The 21,410-nt window shown below is 44.3% G+C and overlaps 1 protein-coding gene across 2 annotated transcripts in view; it reads right to left on the bottom strand.

Annotated features, from left to right (window-relative positions):
• Nucleotides 1-19,903, bottom strand: part of fbxl16 (F-box and leucine-rich repeat protein 16) — a 214,522-nt gene extending 194,619 nt beyond the window's left edge. For both annotated transcript variants that reach the window (XM_034190559.1, XM_034190558.1), the window contains exon 1: nt 19,701-19,903. The gene's annotated coding sequence lies outside the window, so the exon portion shown is untranslated. The remainder of the gene's footprint in view (nt 1-19,700) is intronic.
• Nucleotides 19,904-21,410: the final 1,507 nt, after the last annotated feature.

Raw genomic sequence — 21,410 nt, 5'->3', positions numbered from 1 at the left:
CAGAGTGTCTGAAATGCATTTCTCCTGTCATGAATGTACTGAGATTACTCTATCCTACACATAAGGCACTTGGCACAGCATGTCCACACTAAAACCTTAAAAATTAGCACATTACTTTAAAACTAAAACATATATCTGATATTTTCACTTTATAAAACTTCAGGCGTGACATTAATTTAAATAACTTGTACAAAAATAGTTTGGTTAAAATTTGAACCACAAGTTAAAAATGTATGCCTCTGGATGACTTGGGTGATATTGCCCGTGTATCAGTATGGAGTTAAAAGAAATTAGGTTTTTTTGTGACCAGTTCTCCTTTGACTGCAGAGGATAGAACTACACATCTGCTAAGAAACATTTAACAGGTTGGTGCTCAATTGATTTTAAGTTTTATAAATGTTTGTAGCTGTTCAGCTTTGTTTACCCCATTAACGGTCTAAAAATTATCTGACAAAAATTGATCAGAAGATAATAAGTCCGACAATGGTTTTTAAAGTTATCTGAAAAGATAATCCAATAATGAAAAAATTATCTTCGATAATTATCGGTTATCGGAACTGTGCCCACTGTCGGAAGCTACAGATAACTGATAACTTCCAGTATTGGCTGCGGTACACTTGCAACTGCTAACAAGCTGATTTTGAGTTTTAACACCATGATCGCTTCTGGGAACATCAAAGGTGATCACAGACCCAAACAATGAGTCAGCACATCTGTTTTTGTGCGCCCTGCCCACTGCTGGAAGCTCCTGTTGACTACATAGCTTCCAGCAGTGAAGCAGTTGAGAGGAGCCACAAAGCTCAACTTTCTACTCAATAGCAGTGTCGCTGTGAGGCGGAGGTCTTGGAAAATAAAGCACTGCTGACTTATGGATTTGATTTATAAATAAAATTAATAACTCCATTAATGTAAATTCTGCCATTTGAACAAAGTTAAAATATAACACATATGTTTTAATTTTAAATAATGCACTAATTCTGAAGTTTTGTAACAAACACAGACAGATGCCAAAGGGATTATGGGTAAATGAGCCTCCGCTATCAGAGATCGGTTGACTCATTCATTGCAGATGAAGTTGAAGATTTCAGAGGCTGGGGAATATTCATAATTCATAATTGGGTTTTGGTTGTTCTCGTGAAGCTGTAAAAAGTGTTTTTCACTGCTCAAACCACAACGGCAGGCTTATCAAGCCTGAAGAACAAATTGCCCGATTGTTTTCCTCCAGAGGAATGTCTTCAGGCCTTGGTGATCATTTGGCTCTTTTCTTATCTCAACTCACAAAGAACTGTTTTCATAGGACTGGCATGCTCCACATCCTCCCCCCACCCCCCTCCTACCCCCCTCACACACACCCCACTCCGGTTTCTACTCACGTCACCCTTTCCCCTTCTGCGGGGGCGGCGTGGTTTTAGCTGCTGCTGGTCCCCGTTCCTCCCTCCAAGCTGACAGTGTCACATCTCATGGTTGCTGCGTGACCTTCACCCACTTGCCTCAATTTGGATAATGGACTTCTTCAAATTTAGTGCACATAAACAATGTCAAATGTGTATGTGCTGTCTTTAATCCTGATGTGTGCCATTATTACGGTAAACAAGTAATAATTGTGGACTAATTGCTGTCTGAGGTAACTGGAGTGTAAACATAATTTCTCCACTGTGAGATCAATAAAGTATATCTCATCTCATCTCATTCATTCTATGTAAAAACCAACCCATTATTATGAGGTGTGTATGTTGGTGTTTACATATAAATGTGCTTTTGTAAAACATGCCTTTTTTTTATCTGTAAAAAAAAAGCCATTTGCAAAAAGCCAAAAGTTCAAGTTGTTATTTGACAACCGTCTGATATAATCGGGGTCAAAATAAATAGAATGCCATCTACTGGCATTCAGACGCTCATACTACCATGAACACTACTGGTCAGTAGATGGCAGTAGAGACCATGAAAACTTGCCAAAGCAAAATTCCAGATAATCTGTGTCTGCTACATTTAAGATGCATGGAATGTAATAAACGCAAACTGAATTTCAGACATCTTATACTTTATATATTACTCTGGAACAAAGACGATAGACAGTGTTTGACATAAACAGGACTCTAAAAAGCAAACAGGAATCGATTGCAATGATTCCAATTAAAAATAATAGAGAAGCAACCTGGGCTTCTTCTGGCATTTTTACATAAAGCAAACACAATAACAATGTCTATAAACCCAGAGAATATATTCACGAGAGTTTTAGGCACAATATACAAAGAGTTTAATGCTGTTGTCCGTGTGGACCCTGATCAGAGCATCTCAAATGCATTTCTTTTCTTGTGAATGTACTGAGATTACCCATAATGCACCTGGACACAGCATGTTTACACTAAAACCTTCAAAATTAGTACATTACTTTAAAACTAAAACATATGTGTGATATTTTCATGTTATAAAACTTGAGACATGACGTTAATTTAAATAACTTGTCCGAAATTAGTTTGGTTAAAATTTTAACCATAAGTTAAAACTGTATGCCTCTGGATGACTTGGGTGATATTTCCAGTGTATCAGTATGGGGTCAAAAAAAATTAGCTTTTTTCTTTTCTGTGACCAGCTCTCCTTTGTCTGCAGGGGATATAGTGATTTCTTCTGGAACCAGCGCTTCTCTGTTTGCAGAGAATAGAACTGTACATCTACTACAAAACATCTATCAGGTAGGTACTCAACTGGTTTTAGATTTAATAAATGCTTGTAACTCTGAAGCTTTGTTTACCACACCTGCAAAAATATGTTAGCGGTCTAAAAATTATCCGACCAAAACTTATCGGAAGATAATTGGTCTGATGATAGTTTTCAAAGTTATTTGAAAAGATAATCCGATAATGAAAACAATAGCTTTGATAATTAGCAGTTAGCGGATTAGCAGAAGTGTGCAACCACTGCTCCCAAGAACCATTTTACTGAAAAAGTCTGAAAGACCTAAAGGACATGGTTAGGTGGTGAGGAGCTTTTCCAGGCATGTGAGAGGCAAATAAAGAACAATGCTTAAAGAGGCGGGGGGGTCTGAAAGGTTTTTGCTATGCTAATGCTCCCCTGAAGCATTTACTCAAAATAAAGTCTGAAGGACCTAAATAACATGTAAGATGCTGATGAGCTTCGCTCATTCATGTCCACGAAATATGCATATTACAGATAATGATAGTAATAATAACAACTTTATATTGTGTGCCATGATACATACTGTCTTTCTGCTTATCACGCTACACAGACACAACACAGTTTTACTTTTACACATACCATTTAATGCAATGCATGCACTCACCGCAAATAAAGGTCTAAATGCAACATCTTTCAACCATAAACACATAATTCACTGATCCACATTGAGGAGAAATGGCCCACCCATCTGGAGCGGGGCTGAAGCCCAGGGTGTAGAGAGGAGGCTGTGTGTGTGTGTGTGTGTGTGTGTGTGTGTGTGTGTGTGTGTGTGTGTGTGTGTGTGTGTGTGTGTGTGTGTGTGTGTGTGTGTGTGTGTGTGTGTGTGTGTGTGTGTGTGTGTGTGTGTGTGATCAGCTTGCAGGCTGAAGTAGAGATGAACTGTTGAGTGAAGTCATCTATTAAATACAGCATCTAAAACTGAAGTCCATCTTGCTTGCCTCTACTGGTGGTTGGCTCTCACTGCGGTATTGTATCACTTCCTGTTCCGGAGCACAGCGGTGTTTTTCTGTATCTGTTAGCTGTTTAATCTGCGCAGTTAGATTGATCTAGTTATCTAGATTACGATTTGTTTCCCAGTGTAATCTTTACGTGCCTTAACTAAAGCACTCCTTCTGCTGAATCACCTCTAAATTATTTACACATTATTCACTTTACTTTACGTGTTTTTAGGAATCCGCTAGCTTAGCGTAGCTACTAGCTCTTAGCCGATTTAGCATGGCGGCTTCTCCTGTCTCTCCCGCACTTTTCTGCTCTGGGTGTGAAATGTTTAGTTATTCCTCGGCCTCCTTTAGCAGTAACGGTACTTGTAATAAGTGTAGCTTATTCGTAGCTTTGGAGGCCAGGCTGGACGAATTGGAGACTCGGCTCCGCACCGTGGAAAATTCTACAGCTAGCCAGGCCCCTGTAGTCGGTGCGGACCAAGGTAGCTTAGCCGCCGTTAGTTACCCCCTGGCAGATCCCGAGCAGCCGGGAAAGCAGGCTGACTGGGTGACTGTGAGGAGGAAGCATAGCCCTAAACAGAAGCCCCGTGTACACCGCCAACCCGTTCACATTTCTAACCGTTTTTCCCCACTCGACGACACACCCGCCGAGGATCAAACTCTGGTTATTGGCGACTCTGTTTTGAGAAATGTGAAGTTAGCGACACCAGCAACCATAGTCAATTGTCTTCCGGGGGCCAGAGCAGGCGACATTGAAGGAAATTTGAAACTGCTGGCTAAGGCTAAGCGTAAATTTGGTAAGATTGTAATTCACGTCGGCAGTAATGACACCCGGTTACGCCAATTGGAGGTCACTAAAATTAACATTAAATCGGTGTGTAACTTTGCAAAAACAATGTCGGACTCTGTAGTTTTCTCTGGGCCCCTCCCCAATCACACCGGGAGTGACATGTTTAGCCGCATGTTGTCCTTGAATTGTTGTCTGTCTGAGTGGTGTCCAAAAAATGAGGTGGGCTTCATAGATAATTGGCAAAGCTTCTGGGGAAAACCTGGTCTTGTTAGGAGAGACGGCATCCATCCCACTTTGGATGGAGCAGCTCTCATTTCTAGAAATCTGGCCAATTTTCTTAAATCCTCCAAACCGTGACTATCCAGGGTTGGGACCAGGAAGCAGAGTTGTAGTCTTACACACCTCTCTGCAGCTTCTCTCCCCGTGCCATCCCCTCATTACCCCATCCCCGTAGAGACGGTGCCTGCTCCCAGACTACCAATAACCAGCAAAAATCTATTTAAGCATAAAAATTCAAAAAGAAAAAATAATATAGCACCTTCAACTGCACCACAGACTAAAACAGTTAAATGTGGTCTATTAAACATTAGGTCTCTCTCTTCTAAGTCCCTGTTGGTAAATGATATAATAATTGATCAACATATTGATTTATTCTGCCTTACAGAAACCTGGTTACAGCAGGATGAATATGTTAGTTTAAATGAGTCAACACCCCCGAGTCACACTAACTGTCAGAATGCTTGTAGCACGGGCCGAGGCGGAGGATTAGCAGCAATCTTCCATTCCAGCTTATTAATTAATCAAAAACCCAGACAGAGCTTTAATTCATTTGAAAGCTTGACTCTTAGTCTTGTCCATCCAAATTGGAAGTCCCAAAAACCAGTTTTATTTGTTATTATCTATCGTCCACCTGGTCGTTACTGTGAGTTTCTCTGTGAATTTTCAGACCTTTTGTCTGACTTAGTGCTTAGCTCAGATAAGATAATTATAGTGGGCGATTTTAACATACACACAGATGCTGAGAATGACAGCCTCAACACTGCATTTAATCTATTATTAGACTCTATTGGCTTTGCTCAAAAAGTAAATGAGTCCACCCACCACTTTAATCATATCTTAGATCTTGTTCTGACTTATGGTATGGAAATAGAAGACTTAACAGTATTCCCTGAAAACTCCCTTCTGTCTGATCATTTCTTAATAACATTTACATTTACTCTGATGGACTACCCAGCAGTGGGGAATAAGTTTCATTACACTAGAAGTCTTTCAGAAAGCACTGTAACTAGGTTTAAGGATATGATTCCTTCTTTATGTTCTCTAATGCCATATACCAACACAGTGCAGAGTAGCTACCTAAACTTTGTAAGTGAGATAGAGTATCTCGTCAATAGTTTTACATCCTCATTGAAGACAACTTTGGATGCTGTAGCTCCTCTAAAAAAGAGAGCTTTAAATCAGAAGTGCCTGACTCCGTGGTATAACTCACAAACTCGTAGCTTAAAGCAGATAACCCGTAAGTTGGAGAGGAAATGGCGTCTCACTAATTTAGAAGACCTTCACTTAGCCTGGAAAAAGAGTCTGTTGCTCTATAAAAAAGCCCTCCGTAAAGCTAGGACATCTTTCTACTCATCACTAATTGAAGAAAATAAGAACAACCCCAGGTTTCTTTTCAGCACTGTAGCCAGGCTGACAAAGAGTCAGAGCTCTATTGAGCTGAGTATTCCATTAACTTTAACTAGTAATGACTTCATGACTTTCTTTGCTAACAAAATTTTAACTATTAGAGAAAAAATTACTCATAACCATCGCAAAGACGTATCGTTATCTTTGGCTGCTTTCAGTGATGCCGGTATTTGGTTAGACTCTTTCTCTCCGATTGTTCTGTCTGAGTTATTTTCATTAGTTACTTCATCCAAACCATCAACATGTTTATTAGACCCCATTCCTACCAGGCTGCTCAAGGAAGCCCTACCATTATTTAATGCTTCGATCTTAAATATGATCAATCTATCTTTATTAGTTGGCTATGTACCACAGGCTTTTAAGGCCAATCTTCAACCTTCCTTTTCTCTCAAAAATTCTTGAAAGGGTAGTTGTAAAACAGCTAACTGATCATCTGCAGAGGAATGGTCTATTTGAAGAGTTTCAGTCAGGTTTTAGAATTCATCATAGTACAGAAACAGCATTAGTGAAGGTTACAAATGATCTTCTTATGGCCTCGGACAGTGGACTCATCTCTGTGCTTGTTCTGTTAGACCTCAGTGCTGCTTTTGATACTGTTGACCATAAAATTTTATTACAGAGATTAGAGCATGCCATAGGTATTAAAGGCACTGCGCTGCGGTGGTTTGAATCATATTTGTCTAATAGATTACAATTTGTTCATGTAAATGGGGAATCTTCTTCACAGACTAAAGTTAATTATGGAGTTCCACAAGGTTCTGTGCTAGGACCAATTTTATTCACTTTATACATGCTTCCCTTAGGCAGTATTATTAGACGGTATTGCTTAAATTTTCATTGTTACGCAGATGATACCCAGCTTTATCTATCCATGAAGCCAGAGGACACACACCAATTAACTAAACTGCAGGATTGTCTTACAGACATAAAGACATGGATGACCTCTAATTTCCTGCTTTTAAACTCAGATAAAACTGAAGTTATTGTACTTGGCCCCACAAATCTTAGAAACATGGTGTCTAACCAGATCCTTATTCTGGATGGCATTATCCTGACCTCTAGTAATACTGTGAGAAATCTTGGAGTCATTTTTGATCAGGATATGTCATTCAAAGCGCATATTAAACAAATATGTAGGACTGCTTTTTTGCATTTACGCAATATCTCTAAAATCAGAAAGGTCTTGTCTCAGAGTGATGCTGAAAAACTAATTCATGCATTTATTTCCTCTAGGCTGGACTATTGTAATTCATTATTATCAGGTTGTCCTAAAAGTTCCCTAAAAAGCCTTCAGATAATTCAAAATGCTGCAGCTAGAGTACTGACGGGGACTAGAAGGAGAGAGCATATCTCACCCATATTGGCCTCTCTTCATTGGCTTCCTGTTAATTCTAGAATAGAATTTAAAATTCTTCTTCTTACTTATAAGGTTTTGAATAATCAGGTCCCATCTTATCTTAGGGACCTCGTAGTACCATATCACCCCAATAGAGCGCTTCGCTGTCAGACTGCAGGCTTACTTGTAGTTCCTAGGGTTTGTAAGAGTAGAATGGGAGGCAGAGCCTTCAGCTTTCAGGCTCCTCTCCTGTGGAACCAGCTCCCAATTCAGATCAGGGAGACAGACACCCTCTCTACTTTTAAGATTGGGCTTAAAACTTTCCTTTTTGCTAAAGCTTATAGTTAGGGCTGGATCAGGTGACCCTGAACCATCCCTTAGTTATGCTGCTATAGACTTAGACTGCTGGGGGGTTCCCATGATGCACTGAGTGTTTCTTTCTCTTTTTGCTCTGTATGCACCACTCTGCATTTAATCATTGGTGATTGATCTCTGCTCCCCTCCACAGCATGTCTTTTTCCTGATTCTCTCCCTCAGCCCCAACCAGTCCCAGCAGGAGACTGCCCCTCCCTGAGCCTGGTTCTGCTGGAGGTTTCTTCCTGTTAAAAGGGAGTTTTTCCTTCCCACTGTCGCCAAGTGCTTGCTCACAGGGGGCCGTTTTGACCGTTGGGGTTTTTCCGTAATTATTGTATGGCTTTGCCTTACAATATAAAGCGCCTTGGGTCAACTGTTTGTTGTGATTTGGCGCTATATAAATAAAATTGATTTGATTTGATTTCTACCTGTAGCGGTACCCGTGCTGGTCCATTGTGTAAGTCATTTATCTCTCAAATGCATCACTATTGTCAGTATCCAGGGGACAAGGGGCCTTTTGGTGGACCTTTTGGTGGTGTTGATGTTTCTGTACTAATCTGTTTTCTCGTCCAAGTGATCTGTCTCCTGGATGTAAAACTAAGTATGACTGCCACACACGTCGGTGCTTGCAGCAGATACCAGCAGACAAATTCTTTCCTGGCACAGACGCATCGAAGGGTTGGTGGCCTCCTGGTCATTTTGGATGAAGACCACTCCACCTTTCACTGAGTATAGGGTCAATGGTCAGGTCTACATTTACTGATCTCACCATGTTGCTATAGTTGCTATATATATGTTGCGATAGTAGTGCATTGGTAAAGTTTCTGGCTGGCAATCAGAATTTTGTAAATTGCAGGTTCGAATTCCGTGGGTGGCATGTTTTTTGTTTTGTTTTTTCACAGCAGCTGCGGGATGTGGTTACACATGCTCCAGCTGCTCAATTTTAATTTCAATATATTTTCATTTATATAGCACCAAATCACAACAACGTTGCCTCAAGGCACTTCACACAAGTAAGGTCTAAATTTCCCAACCCCTCGCACTATGTTCCCACTGCAATGGTATCGTGCATGCTTGTGCATGACACATCGTTGTACTTATTCGTTCTATGTGTGAAGGGGCCCTAAGTCCTGCTAGGGGGCACAGGCATGTCTGACACCACTAATGATGTACTCCTCTTAGGCCCATGCAGGCTCTTGTACTCTCATGTGTTTGTTGTTGTTTTTGGTGGTTAGTTTTGATTTTTGGGTGTTTGTGCTATTTTCGTTTTGTTTTTGCACATCGCTTTTACCTTAAGTGATGTGACTTAAGGTCACATCAACAGGGGGAGTTGTTGGAGCAGTATGTCTCATGGCTAATTTGCTTCTTTGTTAACTTCATATAATACTAATAATAATATATAATAATACGACTAATAACATCATATCCTCTTATACAGAAAATGATAGTAATAATAATAACTTTATGTTGTGTGCCATGATACATACTGTCCTTCTGCTTGTCACGCTACACAGACAGAACACACTTTTCCTTTTACGTTTAATGCAACAGGTGCAAACACCACAAATAAAGGTCCAAACGCAACATCTTTCAACCATAAACACATAATTCACTTTATTGATCCATACTGATGGGAAACAGCCCGCCCATGTGGGGGCGGGGCTGGAGTGCAGGGGGTAGAGAGGAGCAAAGTGTGTGTGTGCTCAGCTTGCAGGCTGAGGTAGAGATGAACTTTTGAGTGAAGGATTGAGGATTGAGGATACAATACAACATCTAAAATTGAAATCTGTTTTCTGTCATTTTTGGAGTTGCTCTGGTCAACCCAGGAAAAATTGGTAAACTTAATGCAACAGTGGATTGCTGCAACGATGGTTCTGGAAGGTTCTCCTCTCTGCACAGAGGAATGCTGGAGCTCTGATAAATTAACTATCGGGTTCTTTGTCACCTCCCTGACTAAGGCCCTTCTCCCCTGATCACTCAGTTTAGACAGGCCAACTTTACGATGAGTCCTGGTGGATCAGAACTTCTTCCATATTTATGGATGATGAAGGTCACTGTGCTCACTGGGTCCTTCAAAGCAGCAGGAATGTTCCTGTACCCTTCCCCACATTTGTGCCTCGAGACCAGTGGCGGCTGGCCCATAGGGGGCGCTCGGGCGCTGCCCTCCTAGATGTGGAGGGGAAAAGTCATAATATATATATTTAAAAAGTATTATCAATGTCAGTTTTACTTAATAGTATGTGCCTACATGTAATATGAATGATTAAAACAACACTTCCTCCAACTGACTCTCATTCAACAGTGCATTTCCACCGACAGGAGCAGAGAACGTATCATTCCTCGTCTTGGGCGCTCATTCAAAGCGCCCTTGAAGTGCAGTGAAATAACCAATTGCATGTAGTTGCTAGGGAAAATTAATAAAAATTTGGCAAATCAACAATGCCAAAATTAATGGCTTTGGGGCGCCGGAATTTTAGCCCTTGCTACAAAAATGCAGGAACGTTAGATTACAGTCAGTGATATATGTGACGCTGCAGCTGCTGCTGTCAGTCAGTCAGGCAGGAAGAGATGATGGTGACGACGACGTTTGGGTTATATTTCTTTATTTTTATTTTGTCTCCGTGTGTTTTGCTGGAGTAAGTTGAAGAACTCTTCGGAGGTTTAAAACGGGACAAAACTAATCAAATCAATGACACCAAAGTTTCACGGGGATCCTTTTGCAGGTGCATGGAGGTGCACATCAGATCTTTCTCATGGTTTAATGACAGTTGCACATCCCGGTTGGAGGAGAGACGTTTGTCTGACTCGTTATAAACCGGGTCAGGCTTCATTCACACTGTCAGCGCGCACACGTCACAGAGGCTGCTGATCTGCGCTCTTTACTGCGGGGTGGAAAGGAGCGTGTCCACCTCTGCCAGCTGCGGACTGACTCCTCTGGATCCACTTCAGCTCAGGTGACGAGCTGCTCGGATTTATTCCCGAATGTTGCTCCTGGTGTGGAAACGAGGATGAAAATTTAAGATAAAACGAATGAGTGATGTTTTTTTGTTTGTTTTCGGGAGTCAAAGCTGTGATCTTTATTGGGACAGCAGACCGGTTATAATGGTAATAGGGGAGGCCGGGGCTGTTTGTAACAGTGTTCAAAGCTGCAGCCATGCTGGTATTTTGATTTCACTTTACACGTTATGAGGATCAGTTCACAGAAGTGAAATATTCTTTGGAGTATTCCACACTCTAAAACAAATTATTTGCTCAGTTTAAAAACAAAACAAAACCCTAAAATAGCAATTTGCATGTTTTTTAAAGAAATTCTAACTCAGCCACTGTGTACACACAAGACACTTATAGTAAGACAAACCCAAGTTTAGCAACACATTTAATTAAGTGGTTTTGTATACTTCATTTGCTTTGTCCTCTACACTGTTAATTATTTTTAAGCAATTTAATTTAAAGGTTTTGGTGTTATTAGTTAGTCAAGTTATTTCATTTAAGTTTTTCAAGCTTCTTTTTTGCCTCCATTCCACTCAGTAATGTTCATGCAAAATATTACCTTAATTTTCTCTCTCTCTCTCTCTCTCTCTCTCTCTCTCTCTCTCTCTCTCTCTCACACACACACACACACACACACACACACACACACACACACACTCTCTCTCTCTCACTCTCACATGCCTAATATAGCTGTAGTTAACTTTATCTGTAAAACTGCTGATTTTGAGAAGGACATGAAATGATTATTGTGGAATTGTAGTAATTTTCCGACTGTTCTCTTGAATGCCTGTACTGGACAAGGCAAGGGAATCTATTGGCACAGCAGCCCCACCAAGACTGTTTTTCACCAGCCGCCACTGCTCGAGACAATTCCTTTGACTTCATGCTTGGTTTGTGCTCTGACATGCACTGTCAGCTGTGGGATCTTATATGTAGACAGGTGTGTGTCTTTCAATTTTGAGCTTCATGGCAAAGGCTGTGAATACTTACGTACCTATGATTTTTTTTTAACCTGCTAACACCCCCCTGTTTCTGGCTAGTGCACAAAAGTATTGCATACCCAAATGCTATTGGTCAGTAAAATAATGTTGGAAATCCCACATGCTTGTGATATATCTCATTTGAAAGCTCTTGCCTTCTAGTTTCTGGTGATACTCTGTAACTTCAAACATATCCAAAATTTCTTTTTTTTTCTCCTCGAATAAAAATGTAAATATTATTAGCCTGTATCATGGATATATTTCATAGAAGACCTTACAAACACACTACACTTGTTTATGTTCTGGACAACAACCATGTACAATATCAGATCTCTAGTCATAAGCACTCTGGAACTGTGAGCCTTTTTGTATGAAAAAGTGCCATTCGGCACAACTGATCCAAATTAGCTCCAAACAGGATTATTTGTACTTCATGACTAATTTGACCATGAAAAAAGTACATTTCCATGTTTAGATGGATGCAAATTTCCATTCAAGCACTTTCTCTTTCAATTTTTCAAATTTTCATATCATAGCATTCAGTCCTGTGCCCCCTCTGGCCTCGCTCTGCTGTGTCTGTCACCTTTACACATGCTTAACAAGCCCCCTTTGTAGCTATAAAGACTATGATTCCCATGGTGCACTGGAAAGCTTATCTCATTAGCTTACAGAAAATAAGAGAAATAGGTTTGATACATCACTGGATTTGCTGGCTGTGACTGGGCAAAATATTCAATGTGGAACTGACTTGGAGCACACGTTTTACAAACAAGCATCCACCACAGCAATGCATGTACCGAGAACAAAGCTTACGGTGGATTTAGAGAGTAAACAGGTTAGTGAATAAGTCCAAGCCACATGGAAAATCCAAAAGTGTCAAAAAGAGGCTGTTATACATGAGAAAGATGCATTTTTATTGTCATATTTTTACTTTTTCATGGAATAAAATGGACTTTGATGGATCATAACTACATACAACATTACTTTATGGGACATACAACTGGATATTATTTTTCTGTGGAGTGTCATGAAGAAAATGAGCCCACCTCTGGCCAGATTCAAATTGTTTTGGAGGTCCAAAAGTCCAGGACAAGGTAAGAACAGAAAATTATGAATTCTCTCAAGATGTTCACAACCTTATTGTTGCAAAACATACTGATGTCATTGTTACAGAAGGATTTCTAAACTTCTGAATGTTCCAGTGAGCACTGTGGGGCCATAATCTGGAAATGGAAAGAAAGTTACTTCACCATAAACTGGCCACGATCAGGTGCTCCTTGCAAGATTTCTGACAGAGGAGTGCAAATAATTATCATATACCCGCTCCAATTACTACTAAAATGAATTAAAAGCGTAAAAAGTGTAAAACAAAACTGTACCAGTATGCTAGCCATATGAAAGGAAATATAAGTGCGTCTTAAGTCTGAACTTGAAAGTCTCCACAGAATCTGATTGTTTTATTGACGCAGGGAGATCATTCCACAGAACAGGGGCACGATAAGAGAAAGCTCTATGACTTGCAGACTTCTTACTGACCCTAGGGACACAAAGTAGCCCTGCACCCTGAGAACGCAAAGCCCGGGCTGGTACGTAAGGTTTAATTAGGTCAGCTAGGTAGGGAGGTGCTAGTACATGAACAATTTTATAGGTTAGTAGCAGAACCTTAAAATCTGATCTCACTGGGACAGGAAGCCAGTGAAGGAATGCCAAAATGGGTGTAATGTGGTTGTACTTTCTGCTTCATGTCAAAAGTCTGGCTGCAGCATTTTGAACCAATTGGAGACCCCTAATGCTAGACTGCGGTAAACCAGAAAATAGAACATTGCAGGAGTCCAATCTAGAAGAGATAAATGCATGGATCAGGGTCTCAGCATCAGCCATAGACAGGATTGGATGAATCTTCGCTATATTTCGCAGGTGGAAGAAGGCAGTCCTAGTAATATTTCTAATATCAATCAATCAATTTTATTTATATAGCGCCAAATCACAACAAACAGTTGCCCCAAGGCGCTTTATATTGTAAGGCAAGGCCATACAATAATTATGTAAAAACCCCAATGGTCAAAACGACCCCCTGTGAGCAAGCACTTGGCGATATGGAGGCCAAAAGGACAACGAAGGATCAAAAATTACCCCAAGGTTCACTTTGTCAGTGTGATGTATGACACACGAGCCTAGGCTGAGCGTTAACTAGTCAAATTGATGCCAATGTCTCACTGGACCAAGACCATCATTTCAGTCTTATCAGAGTTTAAAAGTAGGAAGTTTCTAGACATCCAAACTCACTGCTGCAAGGAAATCTTCTAAGGATTTTATGTGACTGAGATTACCAGCAGTTATCAGCATATATAACTGAGTATCATCTGCATAGCAGTGAAAGGTAATCCCAAAACGCCGCAATATGTGCCCAAGGGGTGCTATATAAAGGGAGAAAAGCAGGGGGCCTAAGACAGACCCCTGTGGAACCTCCAATTTCATGTCATTAAGGTTAGAGGTAGTGTTACTGTACAAAACACAGTGAGAACGACTGGTCCAGTATAACGTCAGCCATGCAAGGGCACTCCCAGTAATCCCAAAATGATTTTCCAGCCTATCAAGTAGAATATGATGATCCACTGTATCAAATGCAGCACTGAGATCTAACAGCAATAGAACTGTAGTGGTGTCCGAATCCATTGTAAGCAGAAGATCATTCGCCACTTTAGTGAGAGCCGTCTCTGTGGAATGATATTTTCTAAAAGCAGACTGCAGTGGCTGAGTGAGGACCTGAGTAAGTACCTGAGTGGGGACCTCAGTGAGGACCTGAGTGAGGACTAGAGTGGGGACCTTAGTGAGGACCAGAGTGCGGACGTGAGTGGGGACCTTAGTGAGGACCAGAGTGAGGACCTGAGTGAGGACCGGAGTGAGGGCCTGAGTAAGGACATGAGTAAGGACCTGGAGTGGGGACCTGAGTAAGGACCTGAGTGGGGACCTTAGTGAGGACGTGAGTGAGGACCAGAGGGAGGACCTCAGTGAGGACCTGAGTAATGACTAGAGTGGGGACCTTAGTGAGGACCAGAGTGCGGACGTGAGTGAGGACCTGAGTGGGGACCTTACTGAGGACCAGAGTGAGGACCTGAGTGAGAGCCTTAGTGAGGACCTGAGTGGGGACCTGAGTGAGGACCTGAGTGAGGACCTGAGTGGGGCCTTAGTGGGGACCTTAGTGAGGACCTGAGTAAGGACCTGAGTGAGGACCTTAGTGAGGACCTTAGTGAGGACCTGAGTGAGGACCTGAGTGGGGACCTCAGTGAGGACCTGAGTGAAGACTAGAGTGGGGACCTTAGTGAGGACCAGAGTGCGGACGTGAGTGAGGACCTGAGTGGGGACCTTAGTAAGGACCAGAGTGAGGACCTGAGTGTGGACCTGAGTGGGGACCTTAGTGAGGACCTGAGTGAGGACCTGATTGAGGGCCTGAGTGGGGACCTTAGTCAGGGCCTGAGTGAGGACCTGAGTGAGGACCTGAGTGAGGGCCTGAGTGAGGACCTGAGTGGGGACGTGAGTGGGGATCTGGGTGAGGACCTAAGTAAGGGCCTGAGTGAGGACCTGAGTAAGGACCTGAGTGGGGACCTGAGTGAGGACCTTAGTGAGGACGTGAGTGAGGACCTGAGTGGGGCCTCAGTAGGGACCTTAGTAAGGACCTGAGTAAGGACCTTAGTGAGGACCTGAGTGGGGACCTTATTGCGGACCTGAGTGAGGACCTGAGTGAGGGCATGAATGGGGACCTTAGTGAGGACGGGAGTGAGGGCCTGAAGTGAGAACCTGAGTTGGGACCTGAGTGGGGACCTGAGTGAGCAACTGAGTGAGGACTGAAGTGAGGACCTGAGTGAAGACCTGAGTGAAAACGTAAGTAAGGGCCTGAGTGAGGACCTGAGTAAGGACCTGAGTGAGGGCCTTAGTGAGGACCTGAGTGTGGACCTGACTGGGGACCTGAGTGGGGACCTGAGTGAGGACCTGAGTGAGGGCCTGAGTGAGGACCTGAGTGAGGACCTGAGTGGGGACCTGAGTGAGGACCAGAGTGAGGACCTGAGTGAGGGCCTGAGTGAGGACCTGAGTAAGGACCTGAGTGGGGACCTGAGTGGGGACCTTAGTGGGGACCTGAGTGAGGATCTGAGTAAGGACCTGAGTGGGGACCTCAGTGAGGACCTGAGTGAGGACTAGACTGGGGACCTGAGTGAGGACCAGAGTGCGGACGTGAGTGAGGACCTGTGTGGGGACCTTAGTGAGGACCAGAGTGAGGGCCTGAGTGAGGACATGAGTAAGGACCTGAGTGGGGACCTGAGTAAGGACCTGAGTGGGGACCTTAGTGAGGATGTGAGTGAGGACCAGAGTGAGGACCTCAGTGAAGACCTGAGCGACCACTAGAGTGGGGACCTTAGCGAGGACCAGAGTGAGGACCTGAGTGAGGACCGGAGTGAGGGCCTGAGTGAGGACATGAGTAAGGACTTGAGTGGGGACCTTAGTGAGGACGTGAGTGAGGACCAGAGTGAGGACCTTAGTGAGGACCAGAGTGCGGACGTGAGTGAGGACCTGAGTGGGGACCTTACTGAGGACCAGAGTGAGGACCTGAGTGAGGGCCTCAGTGGGGACCTTAGTGAGGGCCTGAGTGAGGGCCTTAGTGAGGACCTGAGTGGGGACCTTAGTGAGGACCTGAGTGGGGACCTGAGTGAGGACCTTATTGAGGACCTGAGTGAGGACCTGAGTGTGGACCTGAGTGAGGACCTGAGTGGGGACCTTCTTGAGGACCTGAGTGTGGACCTGAGTGAGGACCTGAGTGGGGACCTTCTTGAGGACCTTCTTGAGGACCTTCTTGAGGACCTGAGTGAGGACAGTATCATAAAGCAGTGATTCATAATGGAGATTCAATTGTTCATGTGTCTAGTGTTGCAAGACACGCTGATAACAGGGATCATTTATTGAGGAGGTGATTATGAAGTGGTTAAAGTGGAGGTCTTGTGACCAGAGGATCCTCGGTTCAAATCTCCAACAGGCTGGAAAATCACAAAGGGCCCTTGGGCAAGATCCTTAATCCTCAAGCTGTTCCAGGTGTGGTTGACAGCACCCTGACCTTGGCTGAATGTGGAGCATCACTGCAAAGCGCTTTGGCCATGAAAGTGCTATATAAAAGCAGTCCATTTAACATCACACAGCACAGTGGTAACACAATGCTAATGGGTTAGCTTGCCTTAATGCACACCTTTAGGTCATTTTGCATGTTGCCTGAAGAAATGATGATTTATGTGAATGTAGTTTTTGAGGTTTTCACTGGATAGATGAACTAACATGTAACAGACACACGTCATTGGAGTGTAGAGAGGGATGGGACAGCTCATTCATTTGTCCAATGAAAATGGAGCGACGGTGTATAAAAAAGTTAGGACCGTCCTTCAGTGGTTGATGTGGTATTTTTTGTGAAATCCCTGAAATTAAAGCTGATGGTCTCCACAACAAACACGTCATGAATGTTTCATATCAGCTCCCTGCTTATGGACCTGACGCCGAATTTTGTATTTCTTACTTTGTTCCAGATGATCAGTATGTGAGACAGTCCTGCAGAACCTGACTCTGTGCTGGGGTCAGGGTGCACGCTGTGAGACAGTCCTGCAGAACCTGACTTTGTGCTGGGGTCAGGTTGCACACTGTGAGACAGTCCTGCACAACCTGACTGTGCTCGGGTCAGAGTGTATGCTATGAGACAGTCCTGCAGAACCCGACTTTGTGCTGGGGTCAGGGTGCACGCTGTGAGACAGTCCTGCACAACCTGAGTTTGTGCTGGGGTCAGGGTGCACACTGTGAGACAGTCCTGCAGAATGTGACTTTGTGCTGGGGTCAGGGTGCACGCTGTGAGACAGTCCTGCACAACCTGAGTTTGTGCTGGGGTCAGGGTGCACACTGTGAGACAGTCCTGCAGAATGTGACTTTGTGCTGGGGTCAGGGTGCACGCTGTGAGACAGTCCTGCAGAACCTGACATTGTGCTGGGGTCAGGATGCACGCTGTGAGACAGTCCTGCACAACCTGAGTTTGTGCTGGGGTCAGGGTGCACGCTGTGAGATAGTCCTGCAGAACCTGACATTGTGCTGGGGTCAGGGTGCACGCTGTGAGACAGTCCTGCAGAATGTGACTTTGTGCTGGGGTCAGGGTGCACGCTGTGAGACAGTCCTGCAGAACGTGACTTTGTGCTGGGGTCAGGGTGCACGCTGTGAGACAGTCCTGCAGAATGTGACTTTGTGCTGGGGTCAGGGTGCACGCTGTGAGACAGTCCTGCAGAATGTGACTTTGTGCTGGGGTCAGGGTGCACGCTGTGAGACAGTCCTGCAGAATGTGACTTTGTGCTGGGGTCAGGGTGCACGCTGTGAGACAGTCCTGCAGAATGTGACTTTGTGCTGGGGTCAGGGTGCACGCTGTGAGACAGTCCTGCAGAACGTGACTTTGTTCTGGGGTCAGGGTGCACGCTGTGAGACAGTCCTGCAGAACGTGACTTTGTGCTGGGGTCAGGGTGCACGCTGTGAGACAGTCCTGCAGAACGTGACTTTGTGCTGGGGTCAGGGTGCACGCTGTGAGACAGTCCTGCAGAACGTGACTTTGTTCTGGGGTCAGGGTGCACGCTGTGAGACAGTCCTGCAGAACGTGACTTTGTGCTGGGGTCAGGGTGCACGCTGTGAGACAGTCCTGCAGAACGTGACTTTGTGCTGGGGTCAGGGTGCACGCTGTGAGACAGTCCTGCAGAATGTGACTTTGTGCTGGGGTCAGGGTGCACGCTGTGAGACAGTCCTGCAGAATGTGACTTTGTGCTGGGGTCAGGGTGCACGCTGTGAGACAGTCCTGCAGAACGTGACTTTGTGCTGGGGTCAGGGTGCACGCTGTGAGACAGTCCTGCAGAATGTGACTTTGTGCTGGGGTCAGGGTGCACGCTGTGAGACAGTCCTGCAGAATGTGACTTTGTGCTGGGGTCAGGGTGCACGCTGTGAGACAGTCCTGCAGAATGTGACTTTGTGCTGGGGTCAGGGTGCACGCTGTGAGACAGTCCTGCAGAATGTGACTTTGTGCTGGGGTCAGGGTGCACGCTGTGAGACAGTCCTGCAGAACGTGACTTTGTGCTGGGGTCAGGGTGCACGCTGTGAGACAGTCCTGCAGAATGTGACTTTGTGCTGGGGTCAGGGTGCACGCTGTGAGACAGTCCTGCAGAACGTGACTTTGTGCTGGGGTCAGGGTGCACACTTTGAAGATGATTCTTCCTCAAATTCAAGCTCGTTTTCTGACATGAATGAGTCAAATGTTTTTGCATAATGTCAAACATGTAACGTGATAAATCATTTGAGGAACATTCTGTACTTTGGACGCAGTTTGTGGGGATCACTGCGTCACCAGTGGAAGCAGAATGAGCTCATTCGGAGGACACGCCCACTTCTAATGACGCCACGGTGCGCCCTGTGCGCTTCCACTCGGGCAAACCCTCCACGCGCGGGTTGAATGAGCTTTATTAACACGTAATTACGTTCGATTTGTTTTTTCTGGTTTGCTATGGAGCACGAATAACAACGATGACCTTTAGATGACCTGTAAACATTAAAGATGTGGACGCGTCTGTCACGGATCTAAACAAACCAAACGGCACAAATCCAACCGAAGCGGATTCGTCGCTCAGACGCTGACGTCATCGTGTTTGTTCACGCGCAGCTCGATGCGGCTGATCAGAGGCCCCGAACCAGATCCGCCTTGTCCGGATCATCGTGAACCAGATCCGCCTGATCCGGATGATCATGGACCGGATCGGCCTGATCCCGGTCTGCCTCCGCAGTGCTGATGCTGCTGGAGTGAACGCCATCCACCACACGCACCACGCACACACACGCGCACACACCCACACGCGCACTGCAGCATCTCTTACCTCTGAGACGCCAATGACTCGTCTTTAATCCATGGCGCGCGCGCGCTGCCCTGACCGATCCTATCCACGGACGGTACCGGACACAATCCACATCAGGCGGCCGCCGGGGAGCAGGTCCCAGTGTGGTCACAGCCCCTCGTCCTCCTCCACAACACAGTGGCCTCCGTCTGTTTCTCTCCGCGCATCCACGCGCACACGCACGCAGAGCCGAACGTCTCTCATTTAAAGAGACAGCGCAGCTGCTCTCGCTGCTTACGTAACCTGACGCCGACCAATGCCTGCTGCTGGCGCCAGGCGGCGCGCGCCACACATGCCGCTTTATGACACCTGAAACACGGCTGAGACTCAGTTCAGGGGCCACATCCTTTGAAGGCTGCAGTCCTCAACCGCCTGGTGGCGCAACTCAGCTGCTTTTCTAAGGCTGCTTGGAATGCGGCCAAGAAAGGCAGCCTTCTTTTCCCACAAAACAAGGCTCGAACAGGTGTATCCCGCACAAACGACACCGAGTCGTTGCACACAGGGGCGTCGGACTGGGGGTGAAAGGGTACTATGTATTCTTTTGTTGTAAAAGAATATAATTAGAATGAATGTATAAATGTTGCAAAACATAATTCTGCTCTAACAATAATATTGAAAGATCACTGAGGGCCCTTCACACCCCTGCACAGTTGTACAATGGTTTAGTCCAGGCCCACAGGCGGCACTCTGCCCCCCCCCCCCCCCCCCCCCCCACACACACACACACATCCCAAACGGGATCTGACAGAAAGAGGAGGTGTTTAGTAGAGCTGAAACCAACTGATCGATTTAATTGATGATTAAAATAGTTGTCAACTAATTTAGTCATCAATTAGTTGTTAAATAACTTTAACGGCAAATGTTTCATTTCTTCCATATAAATCAACTGTTTCTGCAGCACGGCTTAGCTTTGAACCTTGAACCAATCGAAGCAGTGATTCCCTTTGTTGATTCTCCCTCAGCCCCAACCAGTCCCAGCAGAAGACTGCCCCTCCCTGAGCCTGGTTCTGCTGGAGGTTTCTTCCTGTTAAAAGGGAGTTTTTCCTTCCCACTGTAGCCAAGTGCTTGCTCACAGGGGGTCGTTTTGACCGTTGGGGTTTTACATAATTATTGTATGGCCTTACCTTACAATATAAAGCACCTTGGGGCAACTGTTTGTTGTGATTTGGCGCTATATAAAAAAATTGATTGATTGATTCATTGTTTTATTTCGCTTATCTTAATTTTTCCCACTAAAACCCTAAAAAGCATACGAGGGCTGTCAATAAAGTAACGGTCCTTCCATATAGTTTTTGAAAAAAATAAAAAAGGACCGTTGCTTTATTGACAGACCTCGTATGTCTGTGAGTAATATTTACCTTTTTATGTTAATCTGACCTGTTATGGTCTTCGGAAACAGTTGATAGATGTATTTTAGAACTTAAAAACAGGACCGATGCTAACATGTTAGCATGTCTATAGCATTTTCAATATTGAAGTTAGCATTAAGCTGTTGCAGCTGTCAGCACATTTGTTTTCTGTATAATAACTCACAGCTCAGCATTTGTTGTCGTAAAAGAGTCAAATGTATTACAAATTGTAATATTTTTTTAATTTATTTTTTATTTATATATTAGTAATAATAGCAGCAACAACAATAATAGTAATAATAACCAGTAATGCTACAATACAATTTTAGAGAAAGAAACAAAA

Source organism: Thalassophryne amazonica, chromosome 16 (genome assembly GCF_902500255.1).
Source record: "Thalassophryne amazonica chromosome 16, fThaAma1.1, whole genome shotgun sequence".
Classification (NCBI taxonomy): Eukaryota; Metazoa; Chordata; class Actinopteri; order Batrachoidiformes; family Batrachoididae; genus Thalassophryne; species Thalassophryne amazonica.
Note: the sequence above shows the minus strand (reverse complement) of the source record. Positions and strands in the feature narration are given on the sequence as shown.